The 25,618-nt window shown below is 50.0% G+C and overlaps 1 long non-coding RNA gene across 1 annotated transcript; it reads right to left on the bottom strand.

The window, feature by feature from the left end:
• Positions 1 to 11,862: 11,862 nt before the first annotated feature.
• Positions 11,863 to 20,251, bottom strand: LOC126491949 (uncharacterized). Its single transcript, XR_007589498.1, has 3 exons — positions 20,123 to 20,251; positions 14,489 to 14,630; positions 11,863 to 12,713 (listed from the first exon to the last, which is right to left on the bottom strand). It is a non-coding gene; the product is annotated as an uncharacterized lncRNA (long non-coding RNA).
• Between the last annotated feature and the right edge of the window lie 5,367 nt (positions 20,252 to 25,618).

Consider the following 25,618-nt stretch of genomic DNA (forward strand, 5'->3'; position numbering starts at 1 on the left):
CTGTCTCCAAACAAACAAACAAACAAATAAAAAATGAAGTTGAACCTGATTGGGCAGATTGAAGAATCACATTCCAGGAAGAGGCCACAGTTTGAGCAGTTTCACTTTTTGTTTTTGCCTGCTGTGGGTCAAACCTAAAGTTTCACAACTAGCTGGCAAATGCTACCTCTGGGCTATGCTCCTAGCCCTAATTTGTCTTATCAATTTTTGGGTAGTTTGGGGTTCTAAACCTTCATCAACAAGCAACAGTTACTGATGATTTTTTTCCTCTCCTTGGCCTTTAGGCTATCAGGCCCCGGGGTGGAGTCCCAGTCCTGGGTGTGTCTCTAGCCTTCTAACAGAGCTTTACAAACCACTAGATGGGACTGAGGGTGGAGGGGTGGGGGGTAAGGGGTAGGAAAGAAGTGAGCAGAGAACTTTGGGTAAATCTGTCTCCCTACTCTGGTTGGGGATGGGGGCAGGGGGCACTTGGGGACACTCTCAGGGCCAAGTTGGTCCTTTGCCCATCTGCATCCCTGCCTCCTCCTGGCTCATTTCATTCCAGCCAATAGATTTGAAATATGCAGATTTAATGAGCAGGCAAAGAAATGATTGGCTCATTCCCCTGATGTAATAAATGCCACTATTCAAGTAACTCCTATGTGCCCCACCCCCGTGCCCATTTGGGGCATTGGATTTTATTTCTGGCAGGAATCCTCTAGCTCCTCTATTTCCCCTTGTTCTTTTCCCCATTCCAAGCTAGCAAATCACATCAAAATGCCCAACTCATCTCCCAGGGGATGGGAGTATAGCAGATCAGGAAGCCCACACCCTTAGGTCCTGCCGGGGCTCTGGTCTTCATCGGCCAACCCACGTGCCTTTGCTGGATGTACAAAGCATCAAATCCAGATGACAGAGCCCAGAGAAGACACTGTGAGAATCCATGTCCAAAGCTTTCTAAAACCAAACCCCAGATATCGGCTGTTCTTTTCAGCCCCTAATTTAGTAATTCTATTGAGAAAAGAGATTGTGGGTTTTTTTATTTGGTGTGATTTATTCTTTATCATATAAATAATAATAATTTACACAAAGCTCTTCCCCAAACAGAAGAGAATCTGTACATAAAAATAAACAAAAATTAAACTGAGCTGGGCCTGGTGCCCAGAAAACCAGCCAATTCCAAACACAACCAGGAGAAAAAAAAAAAAACCCTCCAGGTCCTGGGAGCTCTGGGGCCTTGGCTGGAAGTCTGGGTGGAGGCTCTGATCCGGGAAGCCACTGCCCTCTCTTCAAGTTCCTATGCAGGCTGATGACGTGACGGCAGCCGGCACTCAGAGGGAGTAGGCAAGCTTGTTGGGCTGGGAGGCAGGTGAGATTCAGACTAGTAGCGATAAGCAATTCCCAAGCTCCTGGGTGGTGTTTCTGGAGGCTGCCAGCATCCAGGGGGTGGGAGAGCTACTGTGGCTAGGGAAGATGCAGCGGACTGTTGGCCAACACCCAAAGTGGGTGGTTCTCTGTCCCCTGCAGCTCCTCACTGGCCTGGGCTGGGCAGAGCATCTTCTGGTCTCCGTTCCCTTGGCGCTCTGGCTCTCCCTCTCTAGAGGCCTGTTATTTTTACAGATACTGAAAGATGACAAGCAATCTCCCCGGCCATTGATTAATTCCCTCAACAGACACTCTTTGGCTGTTTTCAATTCTCCTCCCGCCCCCGCCCCCGCCCCCACCCCTGCCCGTCTTCTCTGAGGACTTTCCAAGCTCTTAGGTTGTGCCTGTAGTGTAAACTGCGCCTCCCCCTCTGGTCCCACAGAAGGAGGTGGGTGAGCTCTCCTCTGTAAGTATGGCCACCACTGCAGTTAGATATTTTACAAACGGTGAAAGTGACGATGGACCTGGGCGCGGTGATGTTGAAGAAGAGGAGGAAGATAGAGGAGGAAGGACCTCCAGAGTGGTACTAAGCCTGCTTTTGAGTCTCGGGTAATTATTTGTCTTGAACCGAAATGAGAAATGAGAAGACGATGAGTTGTGAAGGCAGGTGGTGACAGGAGTGGATTGGAAAGCGTGAGAGTGAAGGACATGAGGCAGGAAATGCGTATAGGCGCCGGGGGAAGCTTCCAGAGCAGAAATGAAGGGAACACATGCAGGTGCGGGTTAAGCTTCCAGAAGGGAGAAGCAACATCACACAGCAGGTAAAAGCTGGGGATCTAGAAACAGATGTTGTGATTTCAAATTCCAGCTCCTGTGGGTGCCTAAGGGGCACAGTATTTGTCTAGGTTGTCAGGGTTCAGGATCATTAAAAAGACAAAAACAACCGGGCCGTGGTGGCGCACGCCTTTAATCTCAGCACTCAGAAGGCAGAGGCAGGCGGATCTCTGGTTTGAGGCCAGCCTGGTCTATAGAGCGAGTTCCAGGACAGGCTCCAAAGCTACAAAGACACCCTGTCTCTAAAAACAAAACAACAACAACAACAAAAGACAAAACAGCTGCAGCACTCACTGACTTAACTGTTCTGAGCATCGGCTCTTTTATCTCTACAATAGGAAGCGCGCGGTAGTACTGCCATGACCGCTAGGTATTCAAATAAAGCCTGGCTAGTCTAGCTGGGTGTGATGGTGCATACCTGTGACTCTCAGCATTGGGGGGGGGGGGGCTAAAGCAGGAGGATGGCAAATTTCAGGCCTATGTGGTCTACATAGCAACATCCCCCCTCAAAAAAAAAAAAAAAAAGAGCGAGGGCCCGAGAGATTGCTCATCAGATTAGAGCACTTCCGGGACTCATGTGGAGGAATGAAAGAACAGGCTCTGTAGGCTGACTACACCCGCTGCCCCAAATAAAAAATCTGAAAAGGAAAGAAAGGGAAGGAGAAAAGAAGAGGAGAGGAGAGTTAGTGATATGATAACTCTCTGTGCACACTCTGCAAGGGTGTGCACCCTAGGTGCAGATCAGGGTGACAACTACTTCCAGGGCAAGGGTCTTAGAACCCAGCAAGCAGCTTGAGAAAGTTCAGGAGACCTGGGTCAGGCCCTGCTGCTTAGTTTGAATGACTTCTGCCCACCCCACCCCACCCCCCTTCCTCCAATCCGGGCTGTCCTGAGTGACAAGATTTGAAGAGGATGATGTTTCAAGCCCATCAGTCCCCTTGGGCAGTAACTCTGTGGGGGTGACTGCATGGCCCGTGGGAATGTTCTGGCTCCAGACAGGCCCATACAGGTGTGTAGGTTCAGGTACAGACCGAACAGCATGCCTGTGCCAAGGGTCAAGCAGAGGGAGAGGCTGAGCAGGTCGGACCGGCCTCCTTGCTGGAGTTGAGGAAAGGTCTGCCCTAGTGGGGAGACTCCTGTGCCTCCCCCAAAACAGCTGCCAAGCTCTAAGGGGCCTCTCATCTTGGGCCCAGCTGCAGAACCTGGCGAGGCTATGACTGGGCCCATGTTTGCCATCTGCTCCCAAGCTTAGCTAAATGTTGGGAAATTGGCTTTCACCATTTTGGCCCCTTTTATGCATTCTTCATAATGTTCTTCCTTCTCCCCAGAGTTGGGGGAAAGGAATGGGCAGCAAGGGTCACCCATACACAATGCCTGATTAAATCTTTATAGACTTTCCTGGTCTGGACCTTGTCTGTGGATGTCGGAGCCCTCTAAAGTCTCAAAGACAGCAGGTGCCTGCTGAGGCTGCAGAGAAGGGGTTAGATGGTTTTCCTTGACTCGCCCCAGAAGCAGACTAGTACTAGCTCTACATCCCTTAAAAGCCCAGAATGAGGGCTCAATGTCAAAGTCCTTCATGGATTCCTCTCCTTGGCTCCTCACAGACATCGGCCACCAATTCACTGGAATGAAAGATTAGATTCGAGCTAGGCATGCCCAGGACCACTCATTCACATGCTGTATGGCCCCAGCCTGAGTTCATCCAGGAACCCAGGCCTGCCTGGAGGTGTCTCCGGTGGCAGGACTGATGTAGGCTGGGCAACTGTAGATGCCTCTGGCTGCTGCTCAGAAAGCGGGTGGTTCACTTACTGAGCACTCAACTCCTGCATTCTCCTGCCTTTGCCTTGTAAGTGCTGGGATTACAGGTCTATCCCTCCATGCCCAGCTTTTTTAAAAAAAAAAAAAAATTTAAAATTAATTCTGTGTCTGTGTGTGTCTCTATGTGAGTATATGCACACGAGTGTCTGTGTGTGAGTATGTGCACACTAGTGTCTGTTTGTGTCTGTGTGAGTATGTGCACATGAGTGTCTGTGTGTATCTGTGTGTGAGTATGTGCACATGAGTGTCTGTGTGTGTGTCTGTGTGAGTATGTGCACACGAGTGTCTGTGTGAGTCTGTGTGTGAGTATGTGCACACTAGTGTCTGTGTGTGAGTATGTGCACATGAGTGTCTGTGTGAGTATGTGCACACGAGTGTCTGTGTGTGAGTATGTGCACATGAGTGTCTGTGTGTATCTGTGTGTGAGTATGTGCACATGAGTGTCTGTGTGTGTGTCTGTGTGAGTATGTGCACACGAGTGTCTGTGTGAGTCTGTGTGTGAGTATGTGCACACGAGTGTCTGTGTGTGTCTGTGTGAGTATGTGCACAGGAGTGTCTGTGTATGTGTCTGTGTGATTATGTGCACAAGAACAGCTTGTGTTTTTAACCACTGAGCCATCTCTCCAGCTCCTGCCCAACTTTTTGCCAGGCAGAGTGGTATTACCATGTAGCTTTGGCTGGCCTAGTGATCACCATGTAGCCCAGACGAGCCTGGAACTCTAACCATCCCCTTGCCTTCGTCTCTTGAGGACCACCTCTCCCAGTTTGGGCTAGGCCAGCTCTTCTGCCTGCATCACTGCAAATAAATTTCCCTTTTCAGTAGAAGATCGGGCTCGGAGAAGTTAGGTCACATGTTCAAGGTCATCCTGATAAAAACATCCAAGTGGCTACTCAGAAAGCACCCCAGCGCGCAAAGGCTGGACTTCTACCCACCTGCATGAACCTAAGTTTCCATTCCTAACAGTGAAGCAGATGCTGAGACAGTGCAGAGAGCCAAGACGGCAATGGCCCAGCCTCAAATGCACCTGCCCACCTATGTGTTCTTGCACACCCTGGGTCTGCCTAAACAACCTCCTGGAAAAGCCCCTGGAGGTGACCACATCCTTGCTGAGTCTACAGATGCCCCCCCCCCCTAAGGGCCACTATGGCTTTCTCTCTCCTGTAATCCATCTCCCTTGCTTGTGTAAGTCTATCAAAGTGGCTCTATACCCCTCTCTTCTGTGTCCCTCTCTTCCCTTTAGGACCCTTAGGCTCCCTCCCTGCATGGCCCATGCATGTATGTAGGCTTAGGGGGCAACCAGTTGCAAATCTGCCTGATGAGCTTGTGATTGGGGGATGGCAGAACCGGTATAATGCATCTTATATCATCATGCATGTGCTCTTATAAATCAAAGGAAGCCCGGAGTCTCCTGCCTGGCTGATCCTTTGGACTCCCCTCCCCCTGCAACTTCCCCCAGCTCACCAGCTGCACAATGGAGGGAAGGGAAGGGGTGAACTGGCAGAAACCAGCTTGTTTCTGAGGCTAGAAAACAGAACTGTGAGAAATTAGCAGGCTGAGAAATGTCCGCTCCACTCCGTGTTTGTATTGCACCCACCGCTTTCTCCGCGCAGCTCTTTCCTCCTGCCCCCGCCACCTCCAAGCGGGCTCCCCACCCCCACCATCCAGCGTAGGAGCCTGGGGCTTGGAGGCTGTGTGTCTGGGGTTTTGAGGAAGGCGCAGTTTGGTGTGTGTGTGTGTGTGTGTGTGTGTGTGTGTGTGTGTGTGTGTGTGTGTGTGTGTGTACAAGTGCGTGTGTGTTTCTGTGTGGTGTGTGTAGGGATGGCAGACCTACTCCTCCTTGGGAGGCAGCTTAGCTAGAAACGCCAGCGGCAGAGACAATTGTGAGGGTGGGGATGCTGAGCGCAGAGCCGGCGGAGCCCGCGGGCAGGCAGAGAAGCACCACACAAGAAATTGATTCCATTAAAAAGTAATCTTAAATTTAATAAAAGTTATGATTTGATTATAGCCACAGAACCTACAGGCAAGAGGGAAGGGGGTGGCTTCTAGTGATGGATAAACAGAAGGGGGGGAGCAAGAAATGAGGAGGAAGGGAGAGGAGAGAGAGAGATGCTTAGGTTTAGATGGATGAGAGAATGGAAGGACCTGGGGTGTAGTGGATGAGACCATTTTCTTTTCCTCCGATGGAAGAAAAAAGCCGGTGGCTGCTTTCCAAAGTGGAAAGGAAGGAAGTGAGGAGTGTGAGGAGACCGGAGGAGCAGGGAGAGACGGAGCCATAGGGCGGGTGGGAGGGACCAGGGCATGGAGCGAAGGCCTGGACCGGGTGGATGTCATGCCTGTGTGTGGAGGATGGTACAGAACCCTGGGAAGAACCACAAAACACCCCTTAGCAGCCAGGCAGGCAATTCTGAGTTTCCATTCCAGGCCAGAGTCTCTCTAGCAGCAGGAGTGAGAACCTCTCAGATCCCCAGTTTTCCCAGCTACTACACCAGACCCTGGAGCTCGCACCTCCGCGCCAGGCTCTCCTAACATAAAGAAATGGCTGACCCCTGAAAGGGTCGTTCTCTTCTGATACTCCCCCACTAGAGGGCACTGGCGAGCACTACCCCCTCCCTAGCCTAGCTTCATTCCTTTTCCAAGGCAGATTGAACTTTGTCTCTAACACACACACACACACACACACACACACGCGCGCGCGCGCTCTAGAGCATTGTTTCTCAACCTGTGGGTCTCGACTCCTTTGGGGGAGGGGGTCAAACAACCCTTTCACAGGGGTCACCTAAAACCCTCGGAAAACACAGATATTTACATTACAATTCCTAACAGTAGCAAAATTACAGTTATGAAGTAAAAATGAAAATAATTTTGTGATGGGGGGGGGTCACCACAACATGAGAAACTGTATCAAAGGGTCGCAGCATCAGGAAGGTTGAGAAGCACTGCCCTAGAAGCCGGCTCTCCTGTGATGGCCCATGCTTTGACCATTGTTCATCTTTCGGAGTGTGGCAAAGTGGAGGGCTATAGCCCTGAAGCCCAGGGACGGAGGAGTGACCAGAGATGGCAGATAGAGAATTAGAAGTTCAGGAGTTCCAGGGTACATTACGGTTACAGCATCAAGGACCATCTGGGGAATGCACACCCTGGGCAGTTTTCCACACCCCGCCCTGCGGTTTCTCTCTCCTGCTCACCCCAGAACCATGCTCAGGTACAGAGTTGACATCCTCCTGTCCCCAGAGACTGGGTACCTCTGGGGTTGAGACACTTGGTCCAGCCTGCCAGCCACTGCAGTCAGGGAGGTGGGAAGAGCATTCGGCTTCCATGAAAGTCTTGATGGATTGTCTTCAGCAAGCCCTGGCCCTGTCTGGAGCTGGGTGGGGAGGGTGGGTGCTGGGGCCTGCAAGTTCAGTTCCAGAACCTGTGAGTGGGGACTGGGCCCAATGCCAGGACATCACTGTGAAGAGCTAATGGAAGTGAGAACCAGAAAATCTCTGCTGCTCCCATGTCCGGGAACAGGAAGCACGAGATAGATGCAGTGAAGAAAATGGAGCCTCCAGGAGACACACAGCACTGGAGGGAAGAAAAGACCAGGTCGGCTTTGTCACCTTTGTCCATCTGCTGGAATACTCAAATTCATTGTTTGTTTGTTTTAGAGAGAGGGTCCCATGTGACACAGGCTGGCCTCAGACTTAATGTGTAACTGAAGATAGTCTTGAACACCTGACCCTCCTGCTTGAGCCTCAGGAGTACTGGAATTACAGGAATGCAGCACCAACCATGTCAGACATAAATTCACTCTTCATGTGAGCTTGTTAGTAGCATCTGTTAGTGGTTTGGAGTGTGACTCAGTGGTGGAACACTGGCTCAGAATACACAAGGCCCTGGATCCCACTTCCAATACCAGCAAAAGCATTAACAGAGACATTGCAAAAGGCGTGACCAAAAAGCTTTCTCTTCCTTTCCTTTTAATTTTTTTCTTTTAAAGATACAGTCTTATATAGACCAGGCTGGCCTCAAATTCTATGTGTAGCTGACTATAGCCTTAAACTTCTGATCCTCTGTCTCTTGTCTCCCAAGTTCTGGGATTTTAGGAGTGTACCTAACACTGACTCCTTTAGGTTTTAAAAAAATTATTTATTTTATTTTTGAGATTATAGTATCCCCCTTCCCTTCCCTTCCCTTCCCTTCTTTTTCCTTTCTCCAATATACTCTTCCTTGATCTGCGTGTGTGTGTGTGTGTGTGTGTGTGTGTGTGTGTGACAGCAGACTGGCTGTCCTGAAACTCCCTCTGAAGACCAGGCTAGCCTCAAAATCAGAGATCCACCTGTCTCTACCTCCTGAATGCTGGGATTAAAGGTGTGCATCACCACTGCCCAGCCATGGCCTCCTTTTTTTTTATTAATTGTTGTTGCACACACAGACACACACACTACATATTCCTAAATACACAAATACAGCCTGCTCAATTTGTACACTGTTACTTGTATGGATGTTTTCAGGGCTGATCATTTGGTATTGAATAACCAATTGGTATGCTTTTCCCTGGGGAAGTCTATGCCCTCTTACCCGATACCCCATTCCATCCCATAGTTGCCTGCAGTTCTTTGTCTAGGACTGAGGCCTCCTGGGATTTCCCCTATACCTCTTTGTGTGTCTATTGTTGTCCTTATTCAGTTCCTGTTTAGGGAGTTGTCAGTGAGACTTTCTGGGTATAGCTTATGACATTCCAGGAGACACAATCTCACAACACACTCCCTGTTCCTCTGGCTCTTACACTCTTTCTTCCCTCTTTTGCACAATGACCCCCAAGCCTTAGGTGCAAGGGTTGTTTTGTAGATGTATCCTTAGGACTGAACCCCACAACTCTGCATTTTGATTGGTTGTGGTTTTCTGAAATGGTCTCTTTCTTTAGCAAAGAAAAACTTCCTTGATGATGTTGCTAAGCAGGTTGTTGTCATCTAAGAGGGGACCAGGATGCCACCCACACCCAGCCTGGGGCTTGTACTCCTGGGACTACAAGTCTAAAGAGGTGACCCCAAGTCAGTATAGTAGGACACTTATAAAGACACAACCCACAAGTTGGGCACTTTCTGTTGATGCGGGTCTGGTGGCTGTCGACAAGCGTAACAGGCTACGAACTTTCTGCTAAAATGAGGCATCACTGTGTTAGCATGATACAACTGTTTCATCAGGAAGGGGAGCAGAAAGCCTTGCAATTACAGGAGCAGAACACTGGCAGGTGAGTTATGGTTCCCATAAAGTACTATGCCTGCCCGAGGGTCAGGCTGAACACAGTTCCAGCACGAGGTCAGGCCAGGATTTAGCAGATGTTTTTCTCTTCGTTCCCCGTTGTCTGAGGTATTCTGGCATATCCGCACTTGCGTTCAGTGCGTGCGGGGTGAGGACTGCACTTAGCTGTGGGCATAAGGACATATTTAGAATATAGTTAGGGATTATGCTATTAAGTAAAATGGTAATTTTTGGTTCTCCTCCAAGACCCATGACTTCACTAGCCCTGGGTAGTTGGCTATGTTTCTGGTAACACGCATGGTATTGCTCTTCTTGAGTAGGCCTAAGTCCAATTAGAGAGAGCTGTTGGTTACTGCTAAGGTATGCGTGCCACTACTGCACTGTTGGTGTTACCGTGCCAGGCTGCACATTCCTGTGGTTCACAGGTGTCATATCTGGTGGTTTCCCCTCTCTGGAAACTTGAGTGATACCTTCTGGTACCATGAAAGCTAGTCGTCAGGGAGGAGGCATTCAGGTGGTTTCCAGCTCTCTGAGCCCTGTGTCTGAAGTTCACAGTGTCTTCAGCAACAGGGACACTCACCTTCCACTTCTGGGGGCAACCAAGGGCAAAAGCGATAGCCTGTAATGTTCTGAGAGTCTCTAGGACAACCCTGACCAAAAACTCAAAAAAGAGCTTTTTTCGTGACTGGTGTTGGAGTTTTTGGTTTCTTGGAGAAAGCACTGTCAGCCCAGATGGAAACTTTTTATTTAAACTATGTATGTGTGTTTATATATCAACTTACAAATATTGTAGGCTTTTGGGGGTAGATAGTTAATAGTAGGATTCCTTGTGGCTTTTTCAGATGTCCTTAGTGTTATTTTACTCTCTTTATTCCTCCTTCCGTGATCGCCTCCCTAATCAGAGCCCCTCAATTTTCTCCATTTCTCCATTTAGATCACCTTTCCCTTCTCCATTGCCCCCACCCCCACCCTGTAAAAAGGTCTCTTTTTACTTTCCTGGTTTGTGCAGTTCTTTTAGGTTTGCTTTGGTTTGTTTCTTTTGGAGATAAAAATCTCACTCTGTATTTCTTGCAAACCTAGACTTTACTGAGCTGCTCAGGCTGGCTTTGAATTCTCAGTAGGCCTCAGACCTCAGCCTCTCTGGCGGGGAGACTTGTGGGTAGAAGCCACCACACTCTACTCAACTTCATTTTTTTTTTGTATTGAAATAGACTCAATAAAATGAGGCCACTCTGTAACTGGATTTAATTCTAAATCCTCCTACCATAGACTCCTGAGTGCTGGTTACAGGCATGAGCCACCACACCCAACCGCTGGAGGTAGACACAGTGGCGGTTACTATCTTCATTTTACCAATGAAGAAACTGATATTTAAAAGGGTTTATCACTGCCCCTCCCCCACTCCAGGCCACAGGGCATCTACCGGATGGATCTGGGACTGGAAACCACCTGTCCAAACCCAGGCAAGGCTTGCAGATCACCGTCTATCAGGGCTCCATCATCTGGAGGTCTGTGGCCACAGCCGTCACAATGCTGATCTGTTCTACCATTTTGGATCACCACTCTGATTCCCATACCAGCAGCTTCTGTTCCTGCTTCCAGGGAGTGCAGCCTGGTCTGGAAGTCCCATGGTCCATTATGTTGCCAGGGGCGGGAAACTATAGATCTGATTACCACAGGAAGCTCTGGAGCTGGCAGAGCACAATGATGTGCTGATGAGGGTCCCCGCCAGGACTTTGGAGGTGATCTGCAGCTGCCGCCTTCCCAAGGACTTCCAGACCCCTTCTCAGAAGCCCTCCCTCTGAACTGGGCTGGAGCCTCACACGTGTGCTGTTCTACACTGAAGTCCTGTGCTGCTAACCACAGACCTCTACTGTGCTTCTGCTGTGGTGTGCTCTATGTAGAGAGCATACGGTCATTCCCTGTCATTGGATCCAGCCATCCTTTTGCTCTTGACCCCTTCCTCTTCTGCAGAGACTGCAGAAGCATTGGCTGGGCTGAATGGACCTTGGAGGGAAACTGTTCTCATGCAATCCTATGTCTGCATGACACTCACTAGTAAGCATTTTCTGCAGCCTTTCCCCAGAGCTGCTCTGTGCGGTGGATGCAGATGGATGGTCCAGACAGGAAAAGAGAATATATATTGGTTAAGAGCCTGCTGTGTGCCAGACCAGCTAGCCTGGTATAGACAATGGCGAACAACAAAGAAACCCCTTTTCAAACAAAGGTGAATGTTGAGACTTAACCTGAAGTTGTCCTCTGAACTCCACACATGTACCATGAAATGTGCCTGTTTGTTTGGGTATACGTTTGTGTGTATGTGGTGTGTGTGTGTGTGTGTGTGAGAGAGAGAGAGAGAGAGAGAGAGAGAGAGAGAGAGAGAGAGACAGAGAGAGAGACAGAGAGAGAGACAGAGAGAGAGAGAGAGAGAGAGAGAGAGAGAGAGAGAGAGAGAGATATTAAATGGTTTAGCCAAAGTCGCACAGGAAGGTGACAGAGCCAGGATTTGAGCCTGCCCATGTCTAATGGGAAGTCTGTGCTCTTTCTGGCTTGGGTATCTTTCATCTCTGGTTAAGCCCCGGAGAGGAAGGGCTCCTTCACAGGAAAGAGGTCTCCACTCTAACTTGGCACAATCTTTCAAAATGAAAAATTCATAGACATTTTGAGCCAGCAATCTCTTTTCTAGGAATGAATCCTCAAGAAACATTTACACATGCGCCCAGAGTCTAGATGGTCTTGTTTGCAGTATCAAAAGCTCAGGAGCAACCTGAATGCCCATCAGCAAGGAAGGATAAGTACAGTACTGTGACCACAAGGAAAGACAGATCAGACTGTACACCAACGGAGAAAATACAATAACTCAGCTACTGGATGCATGTGCATATATTTTATATGTGCACATATATTGCATATACATTTTGTATTTATATAGCTGAGGTTTCTTTACAAGGTGTTGATAGTTCCCCGGTGAGAGGAAGTGAAGAAAGGTGGGGAAGGTTAAAGAGGCTCCCAGGCACCAGGAAGCAGCCCCTCCACCCTGCCTGTCTCTTCTCTGTCTTCCCCTTGAGGATTCCCAGTGCATAGACATAGCAGACATTGAAAAGTGTCTGGGACAGAGGAAGGGAGTGGCTTATCAGTGCTGGGCACCGCTTCCTCCCACCATCCCCATCCTGGCCTGGCACCTCCGGAAGGAGTCTCAGACTAGACCCCTGTTTGGGGCCTCAGGGTTCACTTCATTAGGATCCCAATCAGTGGAGATTGAGCACGTCTTGCCATTACAGACTGCAGAGGAATGCTGAGGTCTCACCTCTCTGGGCCGTCTCATGATGGCATTGGATGAAGGCAACCTGGGCCACTGAGTTCCTCCTAGGTCTCCGTTGTTTATCATTGAGTTTTGTATACTGTACAGCAGACGAGATCCGGATGTGTCTGACAAGGACCAGGGCATTCTGGGCATGAGACACGCAGGGACCTGTTGAATGATTTTCCTTATCTTTCGGAGGACATCTGTTGCAACCGAGTGCTGATAAACCAGAGACACTCCAGTTGACCTTGTCTTCCTCTCGCCCTATATTCTCCTACCACCTGTACAGGTCTGGGGCTCGAATGCACTATCACTGCATGGTTAGACAGCCAAAGGAGGAGTTTTCCCGCCTTCAGCAGGCCTCTCTGGCTCTGTGGTCTTATCCACAAACTCGCATCTTCCTGTCTCACTACTAAATGTCAGCCCTTTGATCCAAATGTCCCCACGACCTCGTCACCAGAAATGCACTCCCCCCTTCCCTTCAGACTTGTTCCTCTTCTTGCTGTTCTTTCTCTCATTGGGTTCTCTCTGCCTGTCTCTAGGCTGATCCACAGCCTCTTGCATGTAAACAATAAGAAGATAGGAATTCAACTCAAGAGGCTGAGGACGAGGCTTCGTTGGTGCAGGTGCTTGCCTGCCACATACAAGGACCTGTGTTTCATCCCCCCGTATCACATAAAACCATGCCGTGTGTGATGGTACATGCCTACAATCCCTGCTTGGGAGGAGGAGGCAGGAGGATCGGGAGCTCAGAGCATCCTCAGCTACAGAGCTGAAGACCAGCTTGGGTTACATGTGACCCTGGTGGGGGTTGGGGGAGGAGTTCCAAATCAGGGCAGCTTAAGTTTTTTGCTTGTTTGTTTTTTCTCACATAACTGAAAAACTTGAGATACAGATTTCAGGCAATATCTGGATGGGGCACTTAGAAAATGTCACCAGATATATGTCTCCTTTACTCAGGCCTGCTCTCATTGGTGTTAGCTTTACTCTGGGTAGCCACACCCCAAATCGTCTAAAGCAGCTCCATATTTAAATGTCCCAGAATAGCAAACCATGCAGAGAAAAAGCATTCTTTCCCCAAGAGGTAAGCAAAAGCCCCCCGGCTGATGGTACTGGGTCTGTTTCTATTGAGTGCCTTGTGGTTCATGGACCAATGGCACAGACTGGTCAGATCCAGTCCTTTATCTATCCAGGAAGATTGGAGAGCCCTTTCTAACCAGACATGGGGAGACGTGCTCTGCAGGCAGGCAGGCAGGATCTGGGGGTGCTCACCAGCGGGAAGATGAGAACCTGACAGTGACTGACAGCCACTGTCCAGCCTTGTTACTGATCTGGGGCAGTGTCTCCTCTCTGTGGAAAACTGGCGGGGTGCTGAGATGCTCAGAGGCATCCTCATAGCTTGGTTTCTTTGCCTAGCCTCGGCCCCACAATCTGGATTAAAGCAGCTCCTTGGCCTAAGTCTCACCCAGGACACATTCTAGTATGGATAGGGACAGGGACAGCACAGGAGCGGAAGAAGGCAGAGGCTCATGAACAAATTTTGAAGGTGAGCCGTTCCTGGGTGCCTGGACTTCTCTCCCAGCCTCACTGGCATCCTCCAGTCAGGGGTGGTGCATGCTAGCTTAGTGGTCTCTGGTCTTCTGCTTCTCCTGATGGCTGCCTTCTGCCAGGGTCTTCTCACTGGGACACTGCCAGGGCCTCTGCTCATGGGTGCCAATCCTTGTCCAGCACCACTCTCTCCCATCTTCTTGCCTCCCAACTGTATTTTCTACTCAGTCTAAAGAAAGTCAAGACTTTTGCTTCAAAGAGCCTCCTGGTCTTCTGTGGGAAGACCAAGGTGGGAAGAGAAGTGTGAAATCAGAGAGGTAGAGGCAGGGGCTGGGCAGGTTCAGCGAGTTAGCATTCGGTGGAAACACTGGTCCCACGTCCAGCTGGTGACTCACCACTTCCTTCCTCACAGCTGGGGATTGTCTGCTCTCTGACTGTTATCACACAGCCGGTACGGGATCCACCACCGTTCTCAAGTCCCTTGACTGTGTTAAGTTTGAAGATTCCAGCTGGGTTTGGTGTCAAAAGTCTGTAAACCTGGGAAGTGGAGAGCCAGGAGTTCAAGGGCAGCCTGGGCTACACAAGCCCTTCTTGAAAAAGAGAGTGGAGGTGAGGGTGGGATTGAAACCCTAGACAGAAGCCTTACCAGAGGTTCTTCTGTTGTCCTACATTGAAAAGGTTGCAACTGGAGCAGGTATATGAAATTCTAGCGCATGGACCCCCATTTCCAATCCAGTGCCCATGGCAGACATTGCAAGTCAACACTAGTGTGCCCTTCTCAGCATGCATCCAGGTTACTCATTCCACAAAAGCTTGGGACTGCGTCCTTGCCACTCCTGAACTGGCTGATCTCTGAAGGCTCTTCCCATGCTGATAGCTAAGGATTGTTTGGACCTGGATGAATGATTCTCCTGCCCTCTATTTCCCCGTTTTCCCTCCGACTCAATGCTTTGATCATTCCCTTCCCTTCCTCTATTGCCCTGCCGTGTTTCCGAGTTCTTCCTGAGTCCATGGAAACCCTCGTTTCTGTCTGGGTCTCCAAGGTTCTGTTTACCGTCACTCAACCTCAGGTTCCTTGTAAGTTACATGTATTGAGCGATTCAGTGACACTGGCTCTGAGAGACAGGCATTGATAGAGACACAGGAGGCAGTCACGGGAAGACAGGAGGGACGAGTCTACAGAAATGTCGCCAGATAACAGAATGGCCAAAGCAGGGGCTAGAGTTAAATCAAGGTTGTCTGAGTGGGAATGCGGAGGGGGAATCTGAATGAAAATTGTCCTGGAACCACCAAGGTCACAGCGGGAGAGAGGATCAGGTAAGATCTAAAACCACAAAGGGCAAAGGGAGCATATAAATTAGGATCTCAAGTGACAAACATGAAAAGGACAGAGGTTTTATTGGGTAGCAGGGGACTATGAAGAATTGTCATAATGAGATGAACTTCACAGGGCTTTATACGGGTGACAGCAGCCACAAGTTACTGAGCAGGAGAGTTTGGACCAGGAGGGTAGGTGCTGGCCTATTAGAGGTTAGATAAGCCAATTAGAGGCTTATCATAAGGCCTTACTAGGTTGGTGGATATGGCTTACCCATAGGAAGGAACAATCTGGAGCAATTTTAGACATCCAGAAAGAAATGCCAACTTTATCTCAGGGGTATGTGTGCTTATGGGGCTGCAGAGCCCTGTCTATAATCTGGGAGTTCAAATCCCAGCTCATCTACTTTCTAACTGTAAACCTCTGGCATCAGTGTCTTCACTTGCAAAATGAAATGACTACCACCCATCCCTAAGAGTTGCCTTTAAACAAGGTGTTAAATAAGAACGTGAATGGGGAGCCGGGCCCGTGGTGGTGCACGCCTTTAATCCCAGCACTCGGGAGACAGAGGCAGGCGGATCTCTGTGAGTTCGAGACTAGCCTGGTCTACAAGAGCTAGTTCCAGGACAGGCTTCAAAACCACAGAGAAACCCTGTCTCGAAAAACCAAATAAAAAAACAAAAACAAAAACAAACAAACAAAAAAAAAAAACAGAACGTGAATGGGAAGGAGGCTGGGGAGAGAGCGGCTAATAAAGTACTTGCCTGAGTTTGATCCCAGGGAAAAATGTTGGGTGTGGTGGTGTGTGTTGTAATCCCAGATCCGAGGAGACAGAGACAGGTACATTCCTGGAGCTCACTGGCCAATCAATCTAGCCTAACTGGTTATCTCCAAGCCAAAGGTAGACTCATTTCCAAGAGGGGACAGTGTTTCCAAGAATGACACCTAAAGTTGTCCTCTGACTTCTGCATCCTACAATGCTCACCCTCATACGTGAACACACTGAGAAAAAATAAGGGTGCATACAGGAATCAGGTACGGCAGTATAAGCCTGGAACCCCAGCATTTGGAAGAATGAGGCAGGAGGATCCCACATTGCTGAGCCACACAGCTAGTTCCAAGTCAGCCAGACTCAAAGTCAAAACAAATGAACCGAGACTCTATCTTAGCAGAACATTGCTAACCTAGCATTATGTAAGACTCTGAGTTCAAACTCCAGAACTACCAAAAACTGTCTCTGAGTTAACAGCTCTTAGCACTTGGAAAGTAAAGACTGGAAGATCAGGAGTTCAAGGTGACTCTCAGCCTCATGAAACTTGGAATTTGGTGGCTATCCTAAGCTACGTGGGAAACCCTGTCTCTAAAACAAGAACAAGAAATGTGTATAGGAGCTAGGGATACAACTCCATGGTAGAGCGTTTGCCTAGCATGGCCAAGCCTTGTGGCATATGCAGATACATGTATGTGTGTGTATGTTTACCTACGTTTATCAGCTTTGATGGTAGAGTCCTCGCAAGTACACTGTCTAATACTTCGTTTGTGTAAACGAAGGCTATAATCCTAAACTGCCCGATCATGTATAGGGAGAACAGGACAGCGCCTGCAGAGCCTCAGCAAAGTGACCAGTTGTGCTTTAGCAGGCAGAGGCCACACATAGCAGCACAGCACAGGCACTGGCTGAACCGAGGGCTGAGACAGATAGATGGTCAAGTCTTTTTGGTTTGTATGTTTGTTTTTTGTTGTTTTGTTTTTCAGGACAGGGTTTCTCTGTAGCTTTGGAGCCTGTCCTGGAACTCGTTCTTGTAGATCAGGCTGGCCTCGAACTCACAGAGATCCACCTGTCTCTGCTTCCCGAGTGCTGGGATTAAAGGCGTGCGCCACCATCGCCCGGAGATGGCCAAGTCTTTAGACCAATCTTCTCTCCTTTGCTATTAGGTTGTGGACTTTCCAGCCTTTCCAAGCTGCCTGGCTCCGCCTCCACTCAACGAAGGAAATAACACAGTGAACACGACTTCTGGTGCTATTAGGAGGCCACCACCCTCCGGAGGTGGCCTGGCTGTAGCCAACAAGAGTCAGCCAGGCCTATAAAACAGCAGTCTAGATGACAGTCCCTGGAAACAAGGAAGAAGCTGGCAGGGCACTTTCCTGAATCCCTGTAAGCACTGTTCCAGCAGCTCTTTTGAGGTCTGACTAGCAGTGATAAGAAAGAAAAGGTCCGGGCTGGAGAGATGGCTCAGAGGTTAAAAGAACTGACTGCTGTTCTGAAGGTCCTGAGTTCAATTCCCAGCAACCACATGATGGCTCACACCCATCTATAATTAGATCTGGTGCCAAGAACACTATATACATAATAAATAAATTTAAAAAAAAAAAAGAAAGAAAAGGTCCTGGGGTCCCCTGACCCTGTCTTGTGCCCATAGGAACTGTCACTTAGTACAGTGTGGGAGTGAGGCCAATACAGAAGGAGACCCCAGCTTTCCTACCTAGATATCTGGCCCCAGGACACATGGTACCACTTGAAATTAGGAACGCCCTTGCTTTCCAGATTCTAGCTCAGGGTATGCCACACCCTTAGGCCGAGGCACAGAGGCTAAGAGGAAAGGGCTATGGAGTCAGACAGATCTGAGTTCAAATCCCAGTTTGGCTATTTGCTACAGGACCCTTGGGTCAGCTCTTGAAGTAATTTATATCTATTTCTTCATCTGTAAGTTGGGAATGATAAAAATGAGTTCACAAGCCGGGCAGTGGTGGCGCACGCCTTTAATCCCAGCACTCGGGAGACAGAGGCAGGCGGATCTCTGTGAGTTCGAGACTAGCCTGGTCTACAGAGCTAGTTCCAGGACAGGCTCCAAAACCACAGAGAAACCCTGCCTCGAAAAACCAAAAAAAAAAAAAAAATGAGTTCACAACAGGATTACCTACATATAATAAGCATGTAGCATTTAGCATTTTAGCCCATGTGTGGAGCATAGGACCTACTCAAAAGATATTAGCTGGTTTTTTTCTTCTAATTAATTACTATAGCATACAAGGTCCCCAAATGTTCTGTGATCAAGAAATTACATAAATTACAGACAAGAATGCTGAAGAACCCAGCAAGTGAATTCTACTCAAGTAAAGTGTGATGTGGTAGGATCTTCTGCCCTGATTTCATGGCCTGGACTGCCCTAAAGGAGTACCCTTGCAGGCCCCCCTGGAGTCCTTTCCCATGACCACCTAGCGGTACTGCTTGGGAACAAAGACAGACCTCAGAAGGTCCAACTTCCAGATTCCCTTTGACCTTTGTCTTGGCCAGGGCCCAGGAAGGGGCAGCAGCAGGCCAGGAATAGATGGTTCTCAACAAGCATACCCTAAGTGACCATCCTCCCTTCCTGGGAATCCAGTCAACTGGAAGGCCCAAGGGAATAGGCTCAAACCTGTCCGTAGGGAGGGGATTCCCAAGGGTTTCAGTTGAGACTCTAGGTAGTCTGGCCTGCCCGTGGGGACAGAGTTAATACTTCTTGAGAAAGTAGGACACACCCAAGGCCGACAAGAAGCCTTGGAAGACCCCAGACACTCTTCATTAGAGCCCATCCTCGGGAGTCTGCCTTCACCCGGAGATGTTCTCTTCCTTATGTGCCCCTTCCAGCCTCGACTACTGCCTTCTTTCTCCTCAGGAACAGCCTGTGTTCCTGTGTTTACCTGGGGCTGCGTGGTCTGGGTGTTTGTATGTGGGTCCTTCCTTGTCCCCCACCCGGCGGATGCCTGGGCTGGATTGTGTGTTTCCGGAGTTGCCTACTTGAATCACAGGCTCTTATTTTTAGAAGATTATGAAGGCGGGGGAGGGGGGGGGCGCTGGGAGGAGAGGACGAGAGAGACCCAGAGTTAGAGTGGAGGAGGGTCTGAATTCGGTGACTGTGGTACAGGACTGGAGTGAGGGGACTAGATGGGAGGGTGGAAGGAAAAGAGGTGAGGAAGTGGGGGAGTCCTATTCTCCAACTACCCTGAGGCCCTGGGTGGAATCAGAATCTATCCGGCTGGGGAGGTTGTATGGAAGGGGCCAGGTCAAGGGTCAGTCTCTGGCATGTAGAGCTGGATCCCCGGGGGAGGCCGAGGAGCCTGGGAAACAGGCTGAAAAAAGTGTCTCCCTTCCCCCTCCCCAGAGGCCTTTGGGACTGGAGAGTAGCTTCCTGTACGGACAACTTTTCTGTCCCTTTTGCTGAGGATGCCTTAACCCTTCTGGTGCTGGTGTCAGAGAAAGCCACGCGTGCACTCACAAGCTCTGTCACTCTTGCGGGGTGAGAGGACATCAGCCTGAACCAAAGCTTGTGGGGTTAGGAAGTCCCCACCCTGCCAGAAATGAGGAGCCCAGGCTGAGAGGCCTTAACGTTAGAAACCGGGTTCGTATTTCTGTCTCCATCTGGGTGCTGTGACCTCGCTGAGCTCCTCAGCTCTGCACTTGGGATACAGCCTTGGGAAACAAAGCAGAGATGCTGGTGCTGAGGGGAGCAGAGAGAGGACATCTGCTGGTCCTCTGCTGCCCTGAAGTCCCCAAAGGCAGCCCTGAGTCCACAGACACTGAACTTCGGTGCTCCCTCTCCTGATGCTGCAACCAAACACAAGAGGCTTCTACCTCTGAATGCGTATGCTCGGCACGGGCGACAGCTCGCACACCCCAGACTGTCAATGAGCCTGAGATGAAGAAGTAAACCAAAATAGATGGGTGGCCTACCTCAGCTGCAGGAGAGGCCGTCGCTTCCTTTCATGTGGCCTCCAGGAGAGTGCTAGATTAGAAGCCAAAACTGGCCTGGATTCAAGTTCTGACCGATAATAGTTGTGAGGCTTTGATCCAATCCCATTGCTCCTCGGGGCCTCAGTTTCATTTCACTGCAAAATGCAGATCCGAAATAAAGCTACCTTAGGGTAAAGAGCCTGCCTGTGGCAGAGCCAGACAACCTTTGTCAACCTACGGGGTGTACAAAGCAACAGTGTTATTGTCATTATTGTCAGACCTGGTCCAGAGGTTGGAGGCAACACAGTCGTGAGGCTAAGGCAGCTTGGAAGTGTGACCTTGGGCAAGTTCCTTGGGTCTCCATTTCCGTCGGCAAAACGAAGGTCCTGCTAAAACCTACCTCAACGGACTGCTGGAGAGGAAGTGAGATAGTACACAAGAGAGGCTCCCCAGAGCCTAGTGCTTGGTGAACTCCATAAACAGTGGCTATTGTTACATTCACCTCCCCCAGGGTCTCCAGTAGCTCCCTACCCTCAGATCCCTCCTGCTTCCTTCCCTGAAGGATAAGCCATGTCCAGGTCCCTACTCTGGTCTCAATGGAATGAAAATATATCTTTCTGAAGCTGGGACTTCACAGCATCTGAAAGAAGGGAGAGAGGGTTGCCTAGAGAGAAGGCCAGAGGCTGAGGGTGCTGGGAATTCACTGGGGGAGGGCAGAAAAGGGTCAGAGGCCAACCCTCCCCCCTCCCTTCAGCTGCTGGGGTCGGGTCTCTCATCCAGCTAAGCAGTGCACCTGGATGCTGAGAGCTGCTTATCAGGTTAGCTGAAAGCCGACGTCTCTGGCTGTCTCCGCATATTACCCGACCCATCCGTCCGCTCCCCTGCCCGCCCTGCCTGCCCCCAGTCCTGCCTGTGCTAACTAGTTAATTGGATCTTGGCTAACCTGGTTATGGGCCGAGTCAGCGGGCTCCTCTGCTTCAAGAAGCTAGAGTGGGGGAGGGGCGGAGCGGTGCGTGTGAGCGTGTGAGCATGTGTATCTGTGTATTAGATCAGAGCCTGTCTCTGAGCTCTGATCTAAGCCTCTAGGGATCATGGAATCCACGGGCCCTGAATCTGCATGCTTCCGTGGTGACTGAAGCACCAGCTCCACTGGGAGAGCGGAGGGCATGGGTCACGTGGCCTCATCTCAAAGTCCATCTGTCCTGAAGGCATGTAGATGGAGTGTGTGTAGCTGATTCTTAGCTTCCTTCTCTGTAAAATGGGATTATAGAACCTATCCCCTCAGGGGCGTCATTTGTGAAGATCAAAAGGAACAGTGTGCACATCTGCACTCGGTGCTTAGTAGGCACTCTGTGCAGGGTAACCGATCACGGCCATCATTAATCAAATCGGGTCCCAGCCATCTTGGGATCCTGGGGGTTGGGCAGAGGGATCTCGGTGGAGACGGAAAGGCTTTCATTCACAGATGATTGCAGGTGTTTCCTCTGAGGCAGGACTCCAATCTCTTCAATTGTTTCTTATGCAAATGTTATGCTAATGATCTCATCAATGTATCCCAGTGCCCAGCAAGAAGGTGAGGGTAAGCTGCAACCCCAGGTTTCACTGTGACCGCTCTGTCCCCTCCCTTTGCCAAAGAGAAGCCAGTGCTATGCTCCTAAGAAGTAGTCCCCAGAGCACTGAGCTGGAGGGGAAAAACAAAGAAAGGCCTGGTTCTCGCTAGGAGAAGGACAGCCTCGTCACAGCCATAATCATCAGCATCAAAATGGCCTTTGGAAACGTCAGATTCTTCCCCGCCCTGTGCAGACTACTGTACAATTACGGAGGCCCAGCCCCTGGCCCTCAGGGTGCTGGAACTGGGGAGGGGGCTGGAAGGGAAGGAGGGAGGGAGAACTGACAGGCTGTTTCCTCACAAGCTAGTGGCCCTCCTTTGAGTTCTCCCTGATCCAAAGGCCAAGCTCAGGTCAGGAAGGCTCACAATCAAGTGGGCAAACTAGCGTGCTTGCCCCCTCTTCCTTTCACTTTCTCCCCAGCGAGGTGACTTCATCCCCATCTTACCTCCATCCTCAATCATGAACTAGATCTAATAATTCCTGCTTTCCCAGGTTTCAGTGAGACCTCGGTGACAGTCCTACCCGCCGGCTTCTCCATGGCCCTTCTCAGCTGAGCTATGGCGCTCTCCTCCCTTGCGCCTGCAGCTTGATAAGTCAGGTAAAGGAGGCAATGAAGTGGCTTGTACCTCCACATGGCTGGGCTTGAGCTGGGTCTCCATTAACCGTTCCTCTGCCCCCCGAATTCCTTTCCTTCTAACTTTGCCCTCCATATTATATAAAACGAGGAGCAGCGTAACACTGTGGGCATGAGTTCAGCAACCGACAAGGACTGCTGGTCAGATCAGCGTGGACACAGCCTCATTTCTGAGGCTCCTGTGCCTACACCGCCAGAAGTTTTTGCCAAAATGCCCAGGCCACTTTCTTTTGGCTCCGGCTCCTTTAGAGAGAGATTCCAATAACAGTACCTACTCCAGCGTGGACTAAGCCTTCGACACATAGTAGGTACTCAGTTTAAAAAAAAAATACAAACTCGAGGAACCAGAGAGACATCCCTGAAGTCTGTCTAATAAATGCCAAATTGTGCAAGCAGCTGGCTGCTGTAATTAGACCAAGGAGGGCAGTCACTTATTAATACTGGACTCAAGGCAGGGTTAACAGCCATTGAGGCTAGGGATAATGAAGAGAGAATCACTTCCTGTGCCCTCAGGGACTTCCTTCTGAGATGGCCTTCTGAAGGCGAATCAGCACCCAAGTCTGGCTGAGGGTCCTGTGGCCTTCCTGGTGCCTCTGGCGGTCTCTGTCCTGGTGTGTGTTTAGGACTCTGGCCTCTCCTATCCCTGCCTTTCTCCTGGAGCCCCAACAGCCTTTATCTTCCTTACCTTCTGATGCCTATCGTTAAGAAACCCAAATGAGAGTTCTGTATACCCAAGCCTTATCTTTTCCTTAGACCCGTAGCTTTTGAACCCTGGGGCTGATTTATCTTCTGCTCATTCTGTATCCCCAAAGGTGGGAGCAGAACCCTCATTCTAAAAAAAGAGAGAGATTTCGGGTGTCGCTGTTGGGACAGAGAATTCCAGTTGGGAGAGGGTGAGAGAGAGAACGAGAAAAGGAGAAAATAGGAAAGAGTAACAGAGAAGATGGCAACTTCTAAGAAGTGAGAAGGGGAGGATAGAGGAAGGAAGAAAGAAAGAGAGGGAAGGAGGCAGGGAGGGAAGAAGGAAGGAGGGTGACCATATCTGTTCTCAGAATTACAGAGCATAAGCATGCCCTGCCTGGGAATTTACAATCTGTCTGCAAAGAAGAAGTGGCCAAAGACAGATCCCTGAACTCCTGTCCCTTGGTTTGGAAGTCTCAGCTTGTACCTACTCTCTGGCCTGCCAGCCCGAGCCCCCTCTTTCCTCACTGGCTGGCTCCCCTTGGCAACCAGTCCCTGAGGATGTACTCCTGGGTACCATCCAGGGGTGGGGGCCGCTCAGGAGCCATGCCAAGCGGGGAAGCATGGCCAGGAAAGAGTCAGCAGAGCAGATGCCGCCCTTCTCCTGCTGCCTTGATTAGAGAAATTGAGATGTTAATAATATTCTGAGATGCAAGGTGCTAATTAAAGTTAATTACTGTTTCCTTGTGAAGTAACCTCTCCTCGTGTTTACCAGGAACAAGGCTGCCAGCCGCTCCCCTGGCTCGTGCCAATCACGATGCCCGCTGCTCAGTGTACCCCACACCCCCACAGGTGCCCTCAGCTGCCCCAGCTCAGCCTGGGCAGGCACCAGGAGCTGGGGTTCCCGGGCCTGCCTCCCAACTGGCCCTGCCAAGTAACACAAAAGCACCTGAGTATGAGTGACCCATGTGACCTAGAGACAGGGCCAATGACTTCAGGGCTGCCACCACCTTCTTGTTTCCCTCAGGGTCTTGCCTATCTCTTTCCAGCTCGTTGACCTAGAGCAAGGTATTTAACCTCTTAGGATCTGTTTTCTCACGTGTAAGTGGGGCTCATAATTCCTACCTTGTATTGCTCTGGGAGTCAAATGGGACACTGCCCGTAAAATGTTTAGCATAACCACATACATAGTTGGATTTAATAAGCTCTCAAATAAAGTTAACTGTGATTGCCTTTGTCTCTGTTAATAATCATCTTCCTTCTAACCTCCTTGCTGTGTGGTCTGGCTGCAGGACCTAGGCGGGTGAGCTGACTATACACACAGCTGTCCTCCACAGGCTGGGCCACCACCCCAGGCACAGTGCACATGAATGCCACCCCCAGCTCCCTACACTTGGAGAAGTGACCAACCTTTGGCGAGGAGTTCTGCCAACCCCAACCTGCGGGGTGTGTGTGTGTGTGTGTGTGTGTGTGCGTGCGTGCGTGTGTGTGTGTGTGTGTGTGCCTTCTCCTTTTCCAGACTTCATAGGGCTTTGGGGGAGAGGCCACCCTCTTGGGATCCAAGTCAGGTTGCCATGATGATCACTGCAGGTGTTCACCTCCAATATCCTCTGCTCCCTCCCCAACACCCCCATCCCAACACAGCCATACTGGCCAATTCGGGGTGGGGGAGCACCTTTATGACAAAAATCTCCCAACACCTATTCAGGACCACCTCTTCTGTCTCTCCTTGCCTTCTCTCAAAGCCTTTCGGCTGGGGAGAAGGCCAAGGGACCCGAGTAAACCCCACACACAATTATTCCTCCCAACTTAGTTTTCTCCGGGCTCAGTGCTAATGACTTAATATCACTGTCATCTTTGATTTGGGAGGATGGAAGCTTTGTAAAGGGCCCCCTGCCTATAGCATAGGAAATCAAAGAGTCAGGAGCCCCTCCAGGCTTCTGGTACTTCCCCAACTACAGGAAAACAGCTGGCCTTTTCTCTCAGGGAAGTACTGGCTGGTCAGGCCTAGGTTACTTCTTTTTATGAGTTGGAAGGGTAAGAGAAAGTCACTCGGTTGGATATCGAGCCCAGATTTGGGGGTGAAGGTAATTTGGAGAAGCACTTATGGAAATCCCTAAGGCTCGGTTGCTCCTTATGAGCCCCCCATCCTCCCTGTTGTGGCCCCAGATCCCAATGTCGCTTTGATGAGGACAGATCCTATTTGACCTCATTCCCAAAACTCTGACTGTTAGCCCCCCTGGAAACCTGGACTCCATCCCCAAAGCCCACAGCTTCAGGTTCCAGGTCCAACTGCTCTCAACCCCAGTCCTCATTCATTTCCACCACCACCCCGCAGTGTCCCTCTCAGCCCCTCCCCACCCTCTTCCCTCTCCCACCACAGTCCTCGCCTACACCCCTTTTCCAAACCTCCAGTTATCCCCTTCCCCCTCCTCATTTCTTGCTTTGGCTGCACAGTCCCAAAGCAAATCTCCTTCCCTTCTGTCCATCCTTCCTTCTTCAATCACTCTTGGTGGTGCAGTGGGAACTAACACAAACAAGATTCTCACCTTCTGTAAGCTTTTATTATCA

This window comes from Alexandromys fortis, unplaced genomic scaffold (assembly GCF_014885135.2).
Source record: "Alexandromys fortis isolate MF-2015 unplaced genomic scaffold, M_Fortis_MF-2015_v1.1 scaffold_283, whole genome shotgun sequence".
NCBI classification, from domain to species: Eukaryota; Metazoa; Chordata; class Mammalia; order Rodentia; family Cricetidae; genus Alexandromys; species Alexandromys fortis.